Source organism: Jaculus jaculus, chromosome 5, assembly GCF_020740685.1.
Source record: "Jaculus jaculus isolate mJacJac1 chromosome 5, mJacJac1.mat.Y.cur, whole genome shotgun sequence".
Taxonomy (NCBI): Eukaryota; Metazoa; Chordata; class Mammalia; order Rodentia; family Dipodidae; genus Jaculus; species Jaculus jaculus.
Window position 1 is genome coordinate 152480215 of NC_059106.1, and position 20751 is coordinate 152500965.

The window sequence follows — 20751 nt, forward strand, 5'->3', positions numbered from 1 at the left end:
GTGTGTGTGTATATATACATATATATATATATATATATATACATATATATATATATATATATATATGAGGAGCTGGAGAGATGGCTTAGTAGTTACAGCAATTTCCTGCAAAGCCAGAGGACCTCTGTTCAATTCCCCAGGACCCATGTCAGCCAGATGCACAGGATAGCACATGCATCTGAAGTTCATTTTCAGTGGCTGGAGACTCTGGTATGCCCATTCTCCCTGTCTCTCTCTCTCTGTCTCTCTCTCCACTTCAGTCTTTCTCTCAAATAAGTAAATAAAATATATATTTAAAAAATATTTAAGGGATGTTATGATGGCTCAGTGGAGTAAAGTGCTTGCCATATGAACTCAAGGAACTGAATCTGGATCCCCAGCGCCCATGTAAATGCTAGGCGTGTTGGTGCACACCTGTAATACCAGCACTGGGCGACAAAGACAGGTAATCTCTGGGGCTCACTGGTTACCCAGTCTAGCTGAATCTGTGAGCTCTAGGCTCAGGGAGGTATACTGTGCCATGGAATAAGATGGATGTGATAAAGGAAGACACCCAATGTTGACATCTGGCCTCCACATGCATGCACACAAATATGCATGTGTACCTACAAATAGATGTGCTCATATACATAAAAACACACATACACATGCTAGATTAATTAATCAGGATAGATATAATTTAGGTTGGCCAATAACAATTGTATATACTGAGTCTGGACAATGTGATGATTCAATATACATTATATGATTCACATTGTTAAAAAAAATTAACACATTGATCACTACCTCTCAGTCTCAGTGTGTGTTGTGAGGATACTGACAGTCTGGTCAAATAACAAATTAAGGTAATAAGACAGCATTGTTAATTATAGGCACCTTGCTATATATTAGATCCTACAACTTATTCATCATAAGACCAAAGCTTGTTTGGTTGGTTGGTTTTTTATCTTTCATCAGCATCTCATCATATCTTCACATCCCATTTTCTGGAAATCACTGTCCTAGTCCCTTAAATCCACATTCCAAACCACAGGCCCAACTCCTTAAGCAATGTGTCTCAAAGAAACTTAAGGCAATACACTGAGAAGCAATGTACTCATCTTTGAATGCAAGTCAACATCTTGCCTCTCTTGAGGTTGATGTGAGAAGGAAATGAAATAATCCACAGGAAAGCTCCTATTACAGTGTCTGCTACAGGATACTGTAGAACATGTACAAAATTAAACTTTATTTCTCTTGTGGAAAAGGTCCTAAGTCTTTTAGTTCTAGGAGTTTGCTTAGAAACAAGAAAAATATTGAAGTCATTGTATATCTTAATCTTCAAACTATTACCTCAAAATAACTTTGTAGCTCAGAAATGGAGTGCAGTCCCTCTGTGTGATGAGGACAAGAAGTGTTTTCTCTTTGATCCCTTGTTCACTGGATAACTGGACCTAACATACTAGTTTTTACTTAAGAATCCAACTGGGAACAATAGTCAATTAGAAGGCACTGGGAAGGGAAAAATCCTCTGACACTTTCAATCTGATGAGATTTGATGTCACCTCTTCTTTCCAAGAATATCTATTCTTTCCAAGATTTTGGGTATCATTAATCCTTTTCATTCTCTTTTCTCTTCAAACTGATTATATTTTGTAGCATCTCCAAACACAGAGACTAGGAACAAAATTTTTGCATCAATTAAGCACGTTCAGCACTATATGCAACATGGTTTCAATGTGAGTGATGCACTTTGGATAAAAGGAGAAGGGTGCAAACAAATAGTTCAGGGAGTGGAGTAGAAGGGTGAATGAGTAAATGCCAAATGCACATCCAAGGAGAAAGATTCATCAGTTTGAGCTGAAACATGTGGCTTGTGTAGCAGAGTAAATGACAGCAAGCCTCCTTACTTAGCAATCAAGTCTTTTCTCCCTTGGCCATTCACTGTCAGGTGAACACTATGCCAAAGTTATCAAATGAATTTTTGATGCCCATTACGTCTACTTCCTCATTCACCCCTGCACTTTGCTTGTTATCTTAAACAATATGCCAAGTGTCTGCTTACAAAGATAAATGACAACTTAATTATTTCCATGCCAGGTGTACATCTTTTCTATTTTTAGAACATCAGAGCACTGACACTTCTTTACTCTGGCTCTCAAATGGCACGGTGTTTGCCTTTTCCCTTGGCTTCCATTTCCTTGCCATTCCTACTCACTCTTCCCACTCTGTCCCCTCGAGGACTGAATGTCAAAATCTGTCTGTCAGATCTTTTCTACACAAACTTTGTGCCTCAGGGTGCAGTGATTCCCCAAACCTAACTGAACCTCACCCAACAAGGCTTCTAAGTGGCTAGCTTCTGCAGTGCTTTTCTCACTGTGTCCCTGAGCAGTGCACCAGATTCTCATTAGCTGGCCTCCTACTTTTGCCACACTGGCCTCTTCCATACTCTAACCTGACAGACAGCCTTCTCACGCTCACTTGCTGCCCTCAACCATATGGCGTAAGAGGAATTCATGGAATAAATAGGCCTGAACTGGATGATGCGCAATTTCTTACTTTGCACCTATGATTTTTTAATATATTTTTTTAAAATTTATTTATTAGAGAGAAGGGAAAAAGAAAGGGAGGGAGAGAGAATGAGTACACCAGGGCTTCTAGCCAATACAAATGAATTCTAGATACATGTGTCACCATGTGCATCTGGCTTATATGGCTTCTGGGGAATCAAACCTGGGTCCACAGGTTTGGCAGGCATTAACTGCTAAGCCACCTCTCCAGCCTTGCACCTACAGTTTTGCAGGTGCCTCCCTCCACCTGTAATGATCTTCTGCATCTTGAGATTCTGTAACAGCAGCTATCTATCCCTTCAATATTCAGTTCAAATTTCTTAATACATATCTCCTACCTCTCTGCTTTATGGAAAATAATTTTCTTTCCTCTGCTTAGAGATGATTTTGGAGGTTTTGCTTCCCTTTTCACATGTTAGATAGTTTAGAAGGACGGCCCTTGTTTGTTTCTTTCCTCTTTCAAATGTCCAGCTTAATTGCTGACCCATAGTATGTGGGGGGACACATGCACAGCAAAGTAGCAACAGAGAAGCCAAACTACTGACAGTGGGTCCCACAAACTAATCCCTTTTGCTCAGAGAAGATGATAATATCTGAGATATCCTCAGTGTTTCAGCATGCACTTCAAAATGGCCAGATGAAAAGATGGACTCTGACAAGCAGCCCCAAATCCAGCTACATGTCTAAAGTGCTGGACAAACATCCAGATTCAAAGCCACGGGATAACTTACCCTCACACTTCCTATGAGCACACATCTGCTTAACAACAATGCAACAGACAGTAACAGCATCGACCACAAGGAGGGAAGGGAGTAAGAAACAGAGAGAGGGAGATAGAGAGGAGAGGAGAGGAGAAAGGGAGAGAGCATTGGTTCATCCATTTTAAAGGTTCGTGATAATGAACAGACTAAACAAATCACCAGAACTATGCCCCTATCTTCAATCTGGATTTTAAAGTACTTATGAGTAACAGGAACTGAGCTTCAATTTAATCAGCACCAAGATAACTATTACCAAATGATTGTGCTATGACTTCTCTTTGACAAGAGTTTTGGATTTGTTTTTTAGAAAACAGATTTGAGTCCTTCAAAACCATCCTTTAATTATTTAAAGAGGCAAATGGAATAAAGTTCTCAAAATATGCTCCCTCCACATATGTGGACACATTTCAGGGAATCGAAATGGTAAGTTAAATACAAATGCTTTCAAGAACCTTCTCATTTGAGAAGGGAAAATATATTTAATAGCCAATAAAAATATAAATGGAAAGAAAGAAAATTACCAATTTAATATCCAATATAATGAAGTAAGGAAGAAAAATATGTAGGAAGGAAGGAAGGAAATTGGCCTATTTAAAACTGGGAAGTAAATTTCTAACAAAAACTTGCAATAAAATCTGTTTGTATCCTCAACTCCTGTAAAACATGATGGAACGATGGAGGAAGGATACCTGAGATTCCAAATTTCTCAGACTAGCTAGTAGCAGCTAACGGTTACTATGAGGGAAGAGTCAGGTTCATTACTGGTGCAGCCACTGGCAAGTTGCCCATTCCACATTAAATAACGTTCCATCTCTGATCATGCAAACAACCCTACTTTGACTCAATAAGTAGAAATAAAAGGCATGAAAGTATAAAAGGAGTTAATGAGGAAGAAGAAGGATGTTAATGGTAGGGGAAGGGTTTAAGAGAGGGCACCTTAGAAGGAATACAATCAATATATACATGTATGAAAATATCAAAAATGGAAAAAATAAATAGAAACTTTTTTTAAATTTAATTTATTAATTTTCTTTTCAGCAAATACAGGCAGTTTGGTACCATTGTTTAGGCTCATCCATGATCTACCCCCTCCCATTGGACCCTCCTTGTTGATGTAAATGTGTCATGCATTGTTTCAGGGATCATTTCTATAATTCTTTAAATAGAAACTTTTAAAAATAAATGATGTGATATAAGAAAAAATAAATGCTTCAAAAATTGAGTTACATTTTTAATTATCAAAAAAACATGAAAAACTGTGTTTTCATAAAGAACATTCTACTCTGAGACTTTTGTTTCTGCCCTTTACATAACCTGTACAGAGTGGTTTTCCTAATGTCATTTTTCCTGGCTGAAAAATGCGTTAACAAGAATAGAGTTTTAAAAAAAAGTGTAGGTGGAGAGAACAAGGATGTTATGTCACAAGTGACTTCAAATGGAAGAAAAATATTGATTCCACATTGTATCCTGCAGAGAGAATGGAAATTTAAAGATCAAGTTAGGTAACCTTCCCTTCATGCCAACAGTCAGCCAAGGGTTTTGGTACTGGATTAGCGAACATTCATCCAACTAAGAAATTTCACCTTCATAGACAATAATGACTGTTCCAGCACACTGTGAAACAGTGTGAAGTATTTATTTTGCCATGCTGGATCTTATGCCTCAGTGCTATTGAATCTTTCCCCTAAGGAGAAGTGGGGACACTTGAATTAAATAATTGCATTAGTTACTTTTCTCATTACTGTGACCTAACAACTTAAGGAAGGAAGAACTTATTTTACTTCACAGTTTGAGAAAAACAGTCCTTCATGGTGGAAAAGACATGGAGGAGACAAGATGGGTCCTTGGTGGTAGAAGCAATGGGGTGGATAGTTCATATTCCCTGTACTAGACAGAGAGGGGTGGGAGAGAGGGAGAGAGAGAGAGAGGTAGAGAGAGAGACAGAAAGACAGAGAGAGAGGGAGAGGGGGGAGAGAGAGACAGAGAGAGAGGAAGAGACAGGGAGAGAGAGAGAGACAGAGAGAGAGAAGGAGAGAGAGAGAGAGGGAGGAGAGAGAGACAGAGAGGGAGGGAGGGGGGGAGAGAGAGACAGGGAGGAGAGACAGACAGACAAAGAGAGAGAGGGAAAGAGAGAGAGGGAAAGAGAGGGAGAGACTGGGACCAGTCATAGCCCCTCCCCCCAGAGACACAATGTCCCCAGAGAAGTCCCACTGAAGGTTCTACAACCTCCCCAAACAGTAGTCATCAAGATCTTCCAAATGTTTACATAAGCCTGGGCAGTGTAGGCATTTTATATCCAAGCCATGTCAGTAGCTCTTTCTCATGCTTACCAATATAGACCCACCCCTCACACTTTCAATGAATGCATTTATTTACTTGATTACATCTCCCATATAATAAGACAAACATGTAGACTTCTAACATCTGATTTAAAAAGTAGTTATGGGGTTGGAGAGATTGCTTAGTGGTTAAGGCACTTGCCTGCAAAGCCAAAGGACCAATATTTGATACCCCAAGACCCACATAAACCAGATGCACAAAGTGGTGCATACATATGGAGTTTGTTAGCAGTGGCCTTATGAACCTGCATGCTCATTTTCTTTCTTCTTCACTGCCTTTTTTTCTCTGTCTATTTCTCTGTGTAAAATAAATAAATAAGCTAAATAAAATAAAAAGTAGTTATGCTTGTTTTGAATATTTTAATTTTTACTTTGATTATTTTTAGTTAAAATAACTTCATTAAGAGCTATCCTGGAGCTGTAGAAATGCCTTCAGGGTTAAGGCACTTGCCTATGAAGCCTAAGGCCCCAGATTAGATTCCCAGTACCTACATAAGTCATATGTACAAGGTAAGGTAGCACATGTGTCTGGAGTGTGTTTGCAGTGACTGGAGACCCTGGTATTCCCTTTCTCTCTCTCCAATAAATAAAGAAATAAAATTCTTGCACTGAAGAGATAGCTTAGTGGGTAAGACACTTGTCTACAAAGCCAAAGGACCTAGGTTTGATTTCCCAGTACCCCGGTAAAGCCAGATGCACAAGGTGATGTATGCATGTGGAACTTGTTTGTAGTTGATACAGGCCCAGACATGTCCATTCTCTATTCGACTCTCTTTCTCTCTCTCAAATGAATTACTTAAATAAGTAAAATAAATAAGAGCTATATTCTGAGAGATTTCAGTTTTAGAGCCACTATCCAAAGCCAGCAGATGTTGTTGATATATATGGGACACACTGCACTCTTTGCAGTTATTGAGTATCAGCCATACTATGCAAGAATTAAATTTGTGGATAATTTTAGATGTAGTATTGAAGAGGAAAGTGACTGGACAAGAAATAAAATCAAATATATATTTGATAAAAAAAGTTATAAAACGTATTGCCAGATAACAGCTATTCATCACATGTGAGTAAAATTTCTTCTTGTACCTCCTTTAAACATCTATGACTTTGATGTATCTACATCTTGTATCTAACTTATCTGTCCTTGTCAAAAAACTTCAGAGTTAATAACATCAGGTCCACAGTAACACAAGTCATTTATCTTCTGGTTGTGCTTTCTTTGGGGGAGAGGGAGGAGACATTTTATTTCTTGTTTATCTCTTTTTAACATCGCCCTTTACAATTTCTGGAAAGAAAATGCCAGCAGGAAACTGACAAGTAAGCAACGTGCTAGTGCTTAGTGCACTACGGCTAATACTCCTATAGAAAAACGTGTGCTTTCTCAAGGGCACATCGATACTCCTGAGGGATGAGTATGACTCCTTTCTCCTCTCATGGAGCTATTCTCAGCCATAAATCCCTGCTCCAGCTCTTTGATGTGTTTTCCACGGGGAAGACACAGAATGTGGAAATTGTGTTGGCAATTGGAGTAAGATATTCAACCGGTCCCATGCCGATCCTAAAACTGATGGACGCCTTCCTTCAAAGAAAGTCAGTGATAAGGTCTCTAACCTGCACCCCGGTGTCTACCGTGCACCGTACCTACTTCCTGCCCTGGCCTCACTCCAGCGTCATTCTCACCTGCACCTACAACTTTTCTTAACTGCTGTCTACGTTGATTCGCTGCTCCATCACTGGGACAAGAAGAAAAACTTACAGGAACAATGATTGTATGCAGATGATGATTTCAGGCCACTTTCTTCTGGCTCCACAGCATGTAAACTTATGCTGGGGTAACATATCCAGATAGAAGGGGTGGGGTGGGGCACAGCTTCTCATCCCATGTAGCCATGACAGAAGGAGGGGAAGCCAAGGTATATCTACAGTTCTTCCCCCCACAACTAGCCCCCCCAATAAAGCCATCATAGTCAAATTGCTTAAAGGATTAATTCATTCTGATCCAAAGGATAATACTGACCATCAAATATTTTACAGTGTGCACAGCCAATTAGCATATTTTCAGTGTTACAACCCATAATAATGTATGAAAATCATTGGTTTATTTTGTGTAGGGGATACTTTTGAGACAGTCTTGCTAAGGAGTGCAGGCAGGCTGGCTTTGAACTTGCTATGTAGCCAAAATTGACCTTGACCACTTGACCCTTATGTCTTAAGTTTCCATGTTCTGGGATTACAGGCATGCACCACCATGCTCAGTAGTATATGAAATTCTTGGATGAGCTAGGAGAGGCACTTTATCCAAAACGTCTCCAGCTTCTGGAGACATCGTGTATGTCTCTTGCTGAAAGTGTCACCCTTGTTTTCAGCTCTTTGTCATTGTCTGTAATCATATTTATTCTGCTGGTATTTATTCCCTTAGCTAATGTTACTGTGACACCCAGGAGAGTAGATACACTATAAATGATCCAAAAAATAGTTTCTCCTCTAAACCACTACTTGTAACTCCAGGAAACATTGGCTATGGAATAAACTCCTCCAAGCCATAGATTCAGGACTGAAAAAAATTCAGGGTTGGCCCGATGGAAATCACACCCTGAACCTAGGAGAAATCTAATATACTCACCCGCTGTAGTTTCCTTTGCTTTGGTTTACATGGGAACCTGTGTTTGTAATGGAGCTTTGGGTGAGCTAGCTATGGATAGAGTCCACATCGCCTGTTCCTTCCCACAGCCACAGAACTCCTTTGCCTAGCATTCTCCAAGTCATGCTGTGTGCTTTGATATGATTTTAATTAATTTCAGGCTTTTGATATTAAATGTCAAGTACCAAGACAAGAGCAGCAGTTATGGGTTTATTATCTGGTTGGTTATGGTTCACTTATTGGTTTTATTTACTTTGTATGTCCAGTATAGCACATAGTTCCCTAGAATGGGATAATATCTTTTTAAACATTAGTTAATTCACCAACTTTAATTATGATGTTCTTCAGTGTTGCTGAAATCAGACAACATCTTTCTTTCTCTGAACCTTGTGTCCTACAGGAAAAAAAAAATGAGATTGGGTTTTTAACATATTTCTACAAAGTGGATCTATCTTTACATCCTCACCCTCGGTACCATCTTCAACACAAGAACCACCACAGACACCCCTGGCATTTTTTTATACAGAAACCTTATTCCTTTCACATTTTCCATTACCACTGGTATAAATTCCTCATCAAGTTTATGCCGTGGAAGAAACCATATAAAAGGAATTACTCATTGAGCCTATGAATATGAAAAGCCATAGGGTCATCTATTCCCAAATAGTGAAAGTTTATGTCATCTTTACAATATTGGCATGACTCTTCCAGTCTTCCTCTTAATTGTCTGTATTTCCGACCAAAGCTGATGAAACAGAGGAGAAATGTCATGGTTGCTTTCTCAAGTGCCTTACAGTTCACAGGCAAATGGAAAGCACAATGGGATGAGAAGAACCGTAAATACAGAGCTCAGAACCTGCGTAGTTAACACTATCACTCCTACCAGAGCCACCAAGAGATATCAGGAAAAGTGATTAGAATACAAGAAAATCCTTTAAAAATGTAAATTTTAGTCATAAGTATGCATTAATTAGGCAGAAGGGAAAAGATATGCTATGTAGAAAAAAAAAAAGTCAGTAATCCAGGTGTGGTAGGGCATACCTGTAATTTCCGCTATGCAGGTAGCTGAGACAGACAGGTAGTCAGTGGATTGAGGATAACTTGGTAAAAATTAGCAAGACTTGGCCTCAAAACAAACTTTGTATAAAAGACCTGGAATGTATCTCAGTGCTACGAGTGTTTAACTACCAGCAGCAGTGAGGTCCCAGGTTCAGTTCCAAGTAGCAGAAAAGAAGGAAGGCAGGGAAAGACTGGGGAAGGGGAAGAGGGAAGAAGGAAAATAGAAAAGACAAAGAAATAAAAAGGAAGGGGAAGGAAATGGAAATGGAAAAGGAAAGGGAAGAGCTGGTCAGCACTAGAAGGTACAGTATACTCAGCTAATCAGAGTAACGTGTACATGTGTGTTTGTGTACATGTGTGAAAGTGTGCAGTTGTTTGTGAGGGAGTTTACTGAGGTTGATGGTGATTAAATTTTAAAATCTAAGTAGAGAAAGTATTAGTTAATGTAATGGATAATCTTCACTATCAATGAAGAATCACCTAGAAACCACACATTTGTGCTTGTCTGGGAGAATGTCTCCAGAGTTTAATTGAAAAAGGAAGACCTAACCCTGAATGTGGGCAGCACCTTTCCATCTACTTGACTCTCAGTTAAACGAAAAGAGAAAGTGAAAGAAGCCAGATGAGCACAAGCATCTGTCTCTTCACCCTTCCTGGCTGTGGACACAATGTGACCAGATGCCTCATGTCCCTGTAGCCGCTTTCATAGACACAAACTCCCCTCCATGGTGGGCAGCTCTCTCAGACTGTGGGCTGAAATAAACCCCTGCTTTATCTGCATTTTGTCAGGGCTTTCTTGACCTCAACAAGAAAAGTAACTGATATCATCAGCTTTCCCTAGCTATAACAAAGTCCCAGAGATAATCAACATTTCTAGATTAAAGGCTAATTCTGGCTCTCAGATTCAGAGCTTACGGTTCACAGATGTTTGGCCTCATTTTGCTTCTGGATCTATGGAAGGAACGCATATCATGTTTGGTGGGTGAGGCAGAGACACATTCAGAACATTCACCTTGTGTTGCCACGAATAAAAAGAACTTTCATGTCGCAATCCCCTCAAGGGTCTACCTAAACCCTCCAACAAACCCTCATTTCTTAAAGGTTTCTCTTCTTTCCCATAGTGTCAAACTGAACACCAACCCTTTAAAATATGAACATCAATAGGGTGTTCCAAATCCAGACTATAGCAAAACAGATGGGCAGAGTTCAGCAAAGTAATTTTATTCTGTCTGTAGGTGATTATAAATCATGTAATATTTTCTGCTGGATTTTTTTTTTTTCATGTGCAGAGGAATTTGGATGGTATGATTCAATAGCTGAAGAAAACATGAGATGAGCATGCTGAAGAGTGGACTCTACCACAGAGTTGGTGTGGAGGAAAAACAGAGGGCACCATTAACAGTCCTTGATGATGGAGTGAACAGATGCTGGGTAGCAGGCGGACGACCAAAATGGCAGTACTGATTAGGACCACAGAGAGGTGATAGGGTGAGTTTACTAACGGCCTAACAGGAAGATCTGCAGGATATTTGTAGTTTATTCAAAGAATATGGTATGTGGGGGGAGTAATTTGAGGATTATAACCAACTGAGTACATGTATAAAAGTCAATTTAACTTTGCAGATGACAGAAAAAGACTAATAGACTAATAAAAAGACTAAACGTGACATACTGGTGATCAAACTCCTGTGAGCTAATATTTAATGTTCAAACAGAAAAACGCAGTAGATGGGGGAAAGGTCTTAGTGGATGATTGCTTGCTGCGTAGGAATGAGAACCTGAGTTGGATGCCAAGCACACACGTAAAAAGCTGGGCATGGCCATGCATGCTTGTAACCAAAGCCCTATAAAGGGTAAAGACAGAAAGATGGCTGGGGCTCTTGGGTTAGCCAAAAAAGGAAGCGTCTAGGTTCATAGAGAGGCAGAAGGGAGATAGAAGAGGACATCCAACACCTTCCTCTGACCTCCACATGCATCTACACAGGACACATGCATTTATGAACTAAACAGATACCACACACAAACAAAAAAAAATTAAAAAAAAAAAAAAACATAGTGTAGCATGTGAGTCCAAAGTGCAATGTTTTGTAATGTAATAGAAGAGACTGAATAGAACCATGTCAAGGGCATCTAGGCAAAAAAGAAGCACAGTGGGGGGATTTTATTCTCAAACATGTCTAAAGAAAACTTTAACAAGGCTAAATATAGCATTAGTTATGTGCAAGTAGGAAATACAAAAAAAAGGGGGGGGGATGGTTTTTGTTTTTTTTTTTTTTTTTTTTTTTGGACCATTTTGCCGAAGGAGGCGAGAAGCAGCTTACACAGAACAGAGGAGTGTTACATTAACTTAGACCATGATGTACACATCCTCGCTAAGATTTAGCCAGGGGCAAAGGCACATGAGTATAGAGAAGAGGAACCATGACATTAAACACATTCACTTCCAGTCATCCTCATTTTGTGGTCAAAGCAAACACAAAGACAGCAGAGGAGATGGAGTGAGGGACGATTGGAATTACTCTTTAGGGGCCCTGGGAAGAGAGATGTTTTAAGCCCATATCTTGTGACCACAGATGACCCTGAAGCAGTGTGATGTGTCTGTTCTCAGAAGATATAAACTGCAGGCTGGGTTATGAGCCAGAGGAGGACAAGAACTAGTTCTGTCTAGTGAAGGAGTTGCGGGCGGAATGATCTCCCTAATGTGCACATGAGCAGCTGACGTGTGGGAGGGGTCACGTGCCAAAGATCTCGCTTTGTTCCTGAGATTTCCACATTCCGAGTATCTTTACTTCTGTGGCATTAACAGGATGCTCCTTATCAAGGACCAGCCTTCTTCAGTGACGCCACACTGAATAGTGATCCGGGTAATTCTTGCTTCCAGGAAATAGTTCTTCTGGGAAAGCATGCGCGGAATGAGGCCGTGTGCTCTCAGCTGCCCTAGCCTGGCCACATCGTTGACCCTCTGTCCAAAATCCAGAGGCTTCCCAGATGTTTCTCTAAGGCAGAAAGATATATACTGTGTGTATCCAATAGATGAGTCATTTAACAAAACAATCACACATAGTTCTCTCACTGTGGGCTGCAACTTTGCTAAGCATTCTGACTGAAACTACCACTTGATTTCACCCTTAGAACAACTGCCTGAGAGCATTGCCATTGTCCTGAATCTGTGTATGGCAAGATGTCCATCAGCCTAGGGGTGATAATATTCAAACAAGGAGGAGCTTGAACTTGCACAATTCAACTCTAGAATCTGGATTGTTACCCATTAAGTCAAACTAGATTTTATTGAGGTCAAAGGAACTCATAAAAATTCTACAGAGGAAACTTCTAGATCACCAAGTTTCTTCCTATCACCTCACCAAAGCTTTATGGCTGAAAACTTAATAGCTTTAATGTTTTCTTCCCTTAAGACTACGTACAAGGGAGCTGATAGCATAGACATGGTCACTGTTTTTAATGTCAAAGAATGTTTTCCTTCATTCGACAATCCCCACGTCTTCATTTCAATGAGTCATGAGTCACTGATAGGTTCTCTGGATGTCAGCCATTCCAGCACCTTTCATTCCAGATCAGGTGTCTATGAAGCTGGTCGTGATTACCTCTGTCTATTTTGAATAAAATAACATGTTTTGAACAGAAGATGATGTACTATAGGCCAGCATTCCATTTAGCAGTGTCACATGTATGTAACGGCGCCTCGGATATCCATTTAGTTACTTGTTACTATGACTAAATACTGGGCAAGAAGCAATATAGGAATCATAGTTTCACTTCAGTTTATAGTTTCAAGGCCCTCGTGGTTGGGAAGGCACAGTGGCAGGAACAGGAAAACCAGCTGCCCAATTGCATCCACAGTCAGTAGAGAGAAGTACAATAGTGTCAAGCTATAAAACCTCAAGGTGGGCTGGAGAGATGGCTTAGCGGTTGAGCGCTTGCCTGTGAAGCCTAAGAACCCCGGATCGAGGCTCGGTTCCCCAGGTCCCACGTTAGCCAGATGCACAAGGGGGCGCATGCGTCTGGAGTTCGTTTGCAGAGGCTGGAAGCCCTGGCGCGCCCATTCTCTCTCTCTCCTTCTATCTGTCTTTCTCTCTGTGTCTGTCACTCTCAATAAATAAATAAATAAATAAATAAATAAATAAATAAATAAATAAATAAAACCTCAAGGCCCACTCACAATGACTCCCTTACTGCAGAAAGCCTCCACTTCCCACAGTTTCCACAGCCTTCCCAAACAGCACCATCAACTGAGGACCAAGTGTTGAAAGAGATGAGTCTGCAAGGGACATTTTATGTTCAAACCACAACATATTTAAATCTTTGTGTAGCACATTTGATTTTCCTTTCTCTTAGTCAACTACTCAATTAATTATGGTAGATCTGATTTTCCTCTTATCCCATATATGTGAATTTGTCCCTAAAAATGATTTCCCTGTGTATTAATCAAAAGACCTTGTTTCTTTAGCTAATAGTTTACTCTGTCTTCACAAAAATGTTTGTGTTTTAGAAAAAAAAAACTGTTCGGGGATTTGAAACATCTCATATTTAAACTACTGAGCCAAGTTCCAGCCACAATTTCTCAAATACAAACTCTGTTAATCAAAAGATAAAACATTACGTTTTCTGTAGCCTTTGGATTTTAAGTCTAAAGAGAAGGATGTGTGGAGGACCTGATTATTGCACATTTCTGATTTAGCCATCTTTTTACCGTTAGCTGTGCAAAGGCACTCAGCCCACAAAATGTTGTCTCCTAGTAACCAATGAGTCAGAAATGAGGAGTTTATAATACAAATTAAATTTTAGAATGGTGTCAAAGAATTAGAATAAGAGTTCAATAATGGAGAAATTAAAGATTAATTTCAAAGAAAACATTCTGACTTGGCACATAGTTGACATATCATCTTTGATATTGGGGAAAAAAACAAATAATCAAACATTTTGGCTAACTCTTGATAGCAAAAAGTAAAATTTAAAGTACAAATTGTACTAGTTTTCTTCTTGCAGGTAAGAGACCAGGATATTGAAACATATCCTAAAACACAGTTCTAGAGAGTTCTGTGTCCTAATGTTCATGCTAGCCATGTTACTTATCCTTTATTATCCCTGTTTAAAAGTATCTACAGCTCCAGAATATTCATAAGAACTATTAGTAATGATTAATAGTTTAAGGGTGTTAATTTAGTTTCAATACAGTCATGCATTTATTCAATTAAAATTGTTCATTGTTCATCTATTATATGCCTTTCATTGACTTAGGCAATAGAAAAATCTGTTCTGTATCTCTGCTGAACTTCCACTTTTAGAAGTGGGTAAAGCACTTGGAACATAGGCATGAGGATCTGAGTTCAGGTCCCTAGTGCCCATGGAAATGAGAGCCCACTTGTAATCCCAGCATTTAGGAGGCAGAGATGGCATTTCTGAAGCAAGGTGAATAGCTGGATTAGCTAAATTGACAAGCTCTGGGTTCAAGTGACAGATCTAGTCTCAACAAATAAGGGAGAGATTAACACACTGATGTCCATGAACACATGTATACACATAGGCATGCATCAGAACACACATGTGCATCCCACACACATGTGAATATGCATATTCACAAACATGCATAACACACACACACACACACACACACACACACACACACAAATTAAAATTCCATTCAACCAAAGAAAAAAATTTACATCCAATTTCAGGTAAGATTATTCATGCTATGAAAACCAACGTACTAGTTGCTATGGAAACAACTATGAAGTACCAATTAGACTGGACACATAGACCATATACTCACAAGAGATGGTGTAAGAAAAATATATGTTAGTATGCTAACAAGCTCTAATGTTCACCATGAGTTTTAGGATTCCTCACATTCTATCTGTGTGCATTTAAATTTCACTAAACACAGATCTTAACTCTGATTCCATATCAATGCTCTAAGGAATGTCTGTGCTACACAACTCTCCCTAGAGATTCTGCCATGTACAAGCACCACCACTCCAAGTCAGGAGCTGATAAAAAGCATGTATACTGGCCTCAAAGTTTATATTGAGTGTTTATGTAGCATAGTACACTTTAAAGATTCAGTGCACAGTGATGATTCTTCAGTTGGACTGAGTCAATTTTAAAACAGTTTATTGTATTTATTTATTTGAGAGCTACAGATAGAGAAGGAAAGAGAGAGAATGGAGCACCAGGGCCTCCAGCCACTGCAAACGAACTCCAGACACGTGCACCCCCTTGTGCATCTGGCTAACGTGGGCCCTGAGGAACTGAGCCTCGAACCAGGGCCCTTAGGCTTCACAGGCAAGTGCTTAGCCTCTAAGCCATCTCACCAGCCCCTGAATCAATTTTAAATGCCTGAGAAGTACACAGAAATATTTTTTTTAAAAAAGAAAACTTGTGGTGGGAGAGATGGCTTAGTAGTTGAGGCACTTGCCTGCAAAGTTTGGGGACCCAGGTTTGATTCCACAGTACCCTTGTAACCCAGATGCACAAGGTGACTCATGCATCTAGTGTTTGTTTGCAGTGGCTAGAGGCCCTGGCACACGTATTCTTTCTCTGTACCTGCCTCTTTCTCCCTCCCTCCCCCCCCCCCCCCCTCTCTCTCTCTCTCTCTCTCTCTCTCTCATAAATAAATAAATAAATAGTGTTTTTTAAAAGAAAGAAAACTCCATTGTAAATTTTTGCTTCACTTTCACCTTAGGTTCATAAACATGATAAACATGCACCTGCCAAATTGTCATTCTGCTTTCTGGGGTGGCAACTGGGGAATAGATAAGAAAGATCAAAAAGTTATTGAATAATCACAAGAGAATCTGATTAAGAAATATTCTAGGGCTGGAGAGATAGCTTAGTGGTTAAGTGCTTGCCTGTGAAGCCTAAGGACCCCAGTTCAAGGTTCAATTCCCCAGGACCCACGTTAGACAGATGAACAAGGGGGTGCATGCATCTGGAGTTCATTTGTGTGCCCATTCTCTCTCTCTCTCTCTCTCTCTCTCTCTCTCTCTCTCTCTCTCTCTCTCTCTCTATCTGCCTCTTCCTCTCTCTGTGTTGCTCTCAAATAAATAAAAGTGAACAATTTTAAAAAAAATAAATATTCTAAAAGCTGAAGAGATTGCTCAGTGGTTAAGGCACTTGCCTGCAACACCTAACAACCTGAGTTTGATTCCCCAGTACCCACATAAATCTAGTGCACAAAGTGGTACAGGTGTATGGAGTTTGTTTGCTGTGGCTAGAGGCCCTGCCATGCCTATACTTCTCTGTTTCTCTCTATACATCTTTATCTCTATCTCTCTTAGCCTCTTTCTGCTTGCAAATAAATAAATTAATTAAACTATTTTTTAAGAAAAAGAAATATTCTAATTCACTGAAAGCCTATCATGTTCACCCAGTTCTCATTGTTCATGCCAACTGTTACTAAAACTATCTTTCTCCATCCAGACATAGATGTTGTCATCAGTCATCCTCACAGACAAATAATAGCTGGCCTTGAGAAAAATACTCTGCACTGGTGGCTTTTCACCTGGCCAATCCTCTTATCACTAAATACCAGTCATAAGACAACAGGCTCAGTTAGCTGAACTCTGGATGGTTGGCTGAACCAAAGGAACAGCCTCAATATTGTGGCCAGGAAGATACAATCACAGGCTTCCCCATAAACACAAATTCCCATGGAAACCAAACCAGGACATGGAGAATATTCGCTTTATTTTAAGACCAGTAATCCTCATGAGGTCTTCCCTAAGTCAGTCTGACTTCTGCTGGCAAGGGCTGTGCTTCAGAGCTGCCAGTAGTTTGAACCATCCCTTCAACCAAGTTCAGACAGCACTTGCTTTGAATTGGCTCCAAGGGGTTTTCCATGGAGAACTTAATGTCTATTGAACTGTCTGCTTACTCAGACTTTATAAACCCTTTGTCTGTCCAGACAGAAAAAAATAACAATGTTATTACTAAGATTCACTGAGCCTTATTCTATTTTAATAGCTCTACATTCTTCCCTCACCACAGTATCTCTGGAACTTGAATTCTCATATCTACTTTAAAAAGACTATTTCAAGGATACCAATGAATTATATCCTAGTCAAATATAAAGTGACCTTTACTTTTCTTTAGTACTCAAAGTATTACAGGATAACTAAACACATTTTATTGTAAGAAATCGTGATCGGAGTTGTGCTGTGGGAGTTAGGCACATTAGCTCTTTCAACACATAATGGAGATGGAAGTACAGGGATAGATTCAAATTGACAATATCAGTCACTAATAAAAATGGAAGAGAAGTTTATGACCCAAAGATCCATATCTCTGTTTTCCTAACATCTTTGGAAGAATTTGAACCTGTATAGGACACATAAATCACATTAAGTGTCCCAAGAAGTGGTATATTTGATGTAGGGAATTTGTTTCTTATAAAATAATTGGAAAGTCTTGAGGAAGAGATTGCAGGCTGAACTCTCGGAATGACTTCAAGCACAGTCAAAGCTGACCCTCTGAGTCTACGACTGGCACTCTGCTGGAAGAAGATGCCCTCCCCCCAAGAATATGGCTTCTGCGTCCTCTCACCATCCAAGAACTTGGGACCTAGGAACTATGGTTGTGAAACTGGAACATGAAGTTCAAAGCCATGACCTCTACCCCTACCTCCTGGTATCCTGTGGGGTAGTGGAATTCTCAGTTAAGAAGAATTTCTATTGCCATAACCACGCTGGCCAGAAGCAACAGCTAGTAGCTGCAGAAGGGTAAGTTACCCCTCAAAGGCACCTTCCAAATCTCATGGGATTTTGCCTAATGAATGCATGGATTATAATTTCTACTAAATCCCAGCGTCAAGGAGATATGGAAAGTGGAATTAATAGTTTCATTAACATACTCCACAGGCATTAGAAAAGATTCAGAGCTTTCATGGCATCTCTATAAATAATATGGAAAAGCCAGAAAGATGGCTGGAGAGATGGCTGAGCATTAAGAGTGCTTCCTGAACAAGCATGAGGGTCTGGGTCATGCAGCTGGAAGAACTGCCTGTCACCAGCAGGGGATTGGGTCCCTGCTATCCTCATGTGAATACCAAAGTCTGCAATTGCTCGGGTTCTTGATATAAAATGTGCTACTTGAAGATAACTTGTACATACCCTCTCATAGACTTCCAATCATGCCTAGATCATTCACAATGTCTAATACAATGTAAATATAAGTAGTGATTGACAGAATATTAACTAAGAAATAAGCCTTTACATATTTTGAATAGACATAGGTAGTTTTCAAGTATTTTATAACTACACGCAATCAGTCATATTCATGGATACAGAAACTGTAGAACAGAGGAGCAACTACATTTTTTCTCACATTCATATGTATGTGCAAACAGATACAACCGTACACAAACATACACATCTCCTAAACTACTTCAATCCTATCTACCATGAATTCAACTTCAGATTCAAATATTACCCAAAGTCTTAACTCGTGTCATCAGGAAACTACCCAGTGATGTCCAGGTGAATGCTCCCATGTCTGTAATTATTTTACTTTCTCATGATACAGCCTCACTTATATGTGTAGGCATTGCCTTGCAGCTGTATAAATGTGCTCTCTAAAAGTTCATTGTTCTGTAGAAAAATCAGAATTCACACTCAATTAAGAATCATGAGATGAGCTTCCTTTAACATGCCCTTTCTTCTGAATGTATATCATTCACAGTTAATAATAACCCGTTGTTCTGAATGCATATCATTCGTAGTAATAGTAACTGATGGCTTGAAGCAAACAAAGTATTTTATAATGTGGCTTAGTCATTTTATTGATGCCACTTCAGGAAGTCAAAGACCACAACACAAGTCCAAGGATGAACTCACTTCTGCTACTGATTAAAAACATGTATTGCTTAGAGCTACAGCAAGCTAAAGAGAAGGAGCGGGGGGTGGGGGGTAGAGTTTCCTGCTCATTCAGTACGTGACATTTTTTCTGGTGCCTTTAAATAATGAAAGCTCTAAGAATAGTGACAAAGGATGAAAGAAATGAAATGTAAGTATTTTATCTTGAAATTAGTCTAAAATATTCTATTTATACTCTTCTGCTTTGTTTGTTTTTTAATTCTGAGCAGCCCCAAAAAATGAAATACCTCTTAAAGGTCAACTCTTAAAAAGTTTATTATACAAGTAACTAAATCATTTTCAAGATTAAATATTGACCCCAGAATTGCTTATTTGATAAAATCCCATACATCATGTTTAATTAACAAAGTTATTAGTGTTTTATCTTTAAAATAATTTTTAAACTAATAAGAGACCATGTCACAAGTTGCAAGTTGATTAAATCATGAGTATCTGTTATATATAAACCTCTTAATTAAAACAAAATAATATATAGAAAGTTCTTTAGGTATGACTCATGTAGTGCAATTCCTCCTATACTTAATAAAAATGTTGAGTGTCTTTTAGGTAACACTACTCGGTTTATTCAATTCTCACATAATACACATCAAATGTCAGTAAGGGTTAAGATATCAGTTGTCAAAACAATTATTCTATTGGCACATGTGCTATAAATAATAAACTTTTCATGAAATACACAGACAAAATCAGTAAAATATTGCAAATATTTGATATTCAGTTTCTAAACTATCAAATATCCAGATATATAAATATATCTTTGTAATTGCATTTGATTTTAAATATCACCCAAAGGTCCATTTTTGTTGTTTGTTTGTTTTCTGAGGTAGGGTTTCACTTTAGTCCAAGCTGACCTCAAATTCACAATGAAGTCTCAGGGTGGCCTCAAACTCATGGTGATCCTCCTACCTCTGCCTCCTGAGTGCTAGGATTAAAGGCATGCGCCACCACATCCATCTTGAATGTAACCCAAAGGTCCATATTTTGATGACTTGGTCCTAAGTTTTGGTTCTGTTAAAAAGTGGTGGAACCTTTTTGAGGTAAAGATTAGAAGAAACAAGTTAGGTTATTGGAGGTGTGCCCTTGGAGGGGCGATTAAGATGTCAGCCTATATTTCTTTACTTCTTTCAGGACCATCGTGAAGTAAATGTCTCACTTCTACCATGCATTTCTACCATGATGCACTGAGCCATAATATGCCCAAAGCAAAAAGCTTAGAGATCTAGATCCCAAACCTCTAAAACCAGAAGCCAAATTAAACCTAACTTTGATATAAGTTAATTATTTCAGGTATTTATCCAGGTTGGTAAAAAACTAACACACACAGTTTTTATCTATATGCTTTCTGTAAAGACACAAGATGGTTCTTTAAATGTGTGTCTATGGTTAAAGCTAACAATTTTTATGAACATATCCCCTTCAAAAATAGTGCTTACTGCAGAAACTCTGGAAAAATGTATTTAATTTATTACAGTTGACTATACTGCAAAAGAAATTTAGAAGGTATTTCAGAAT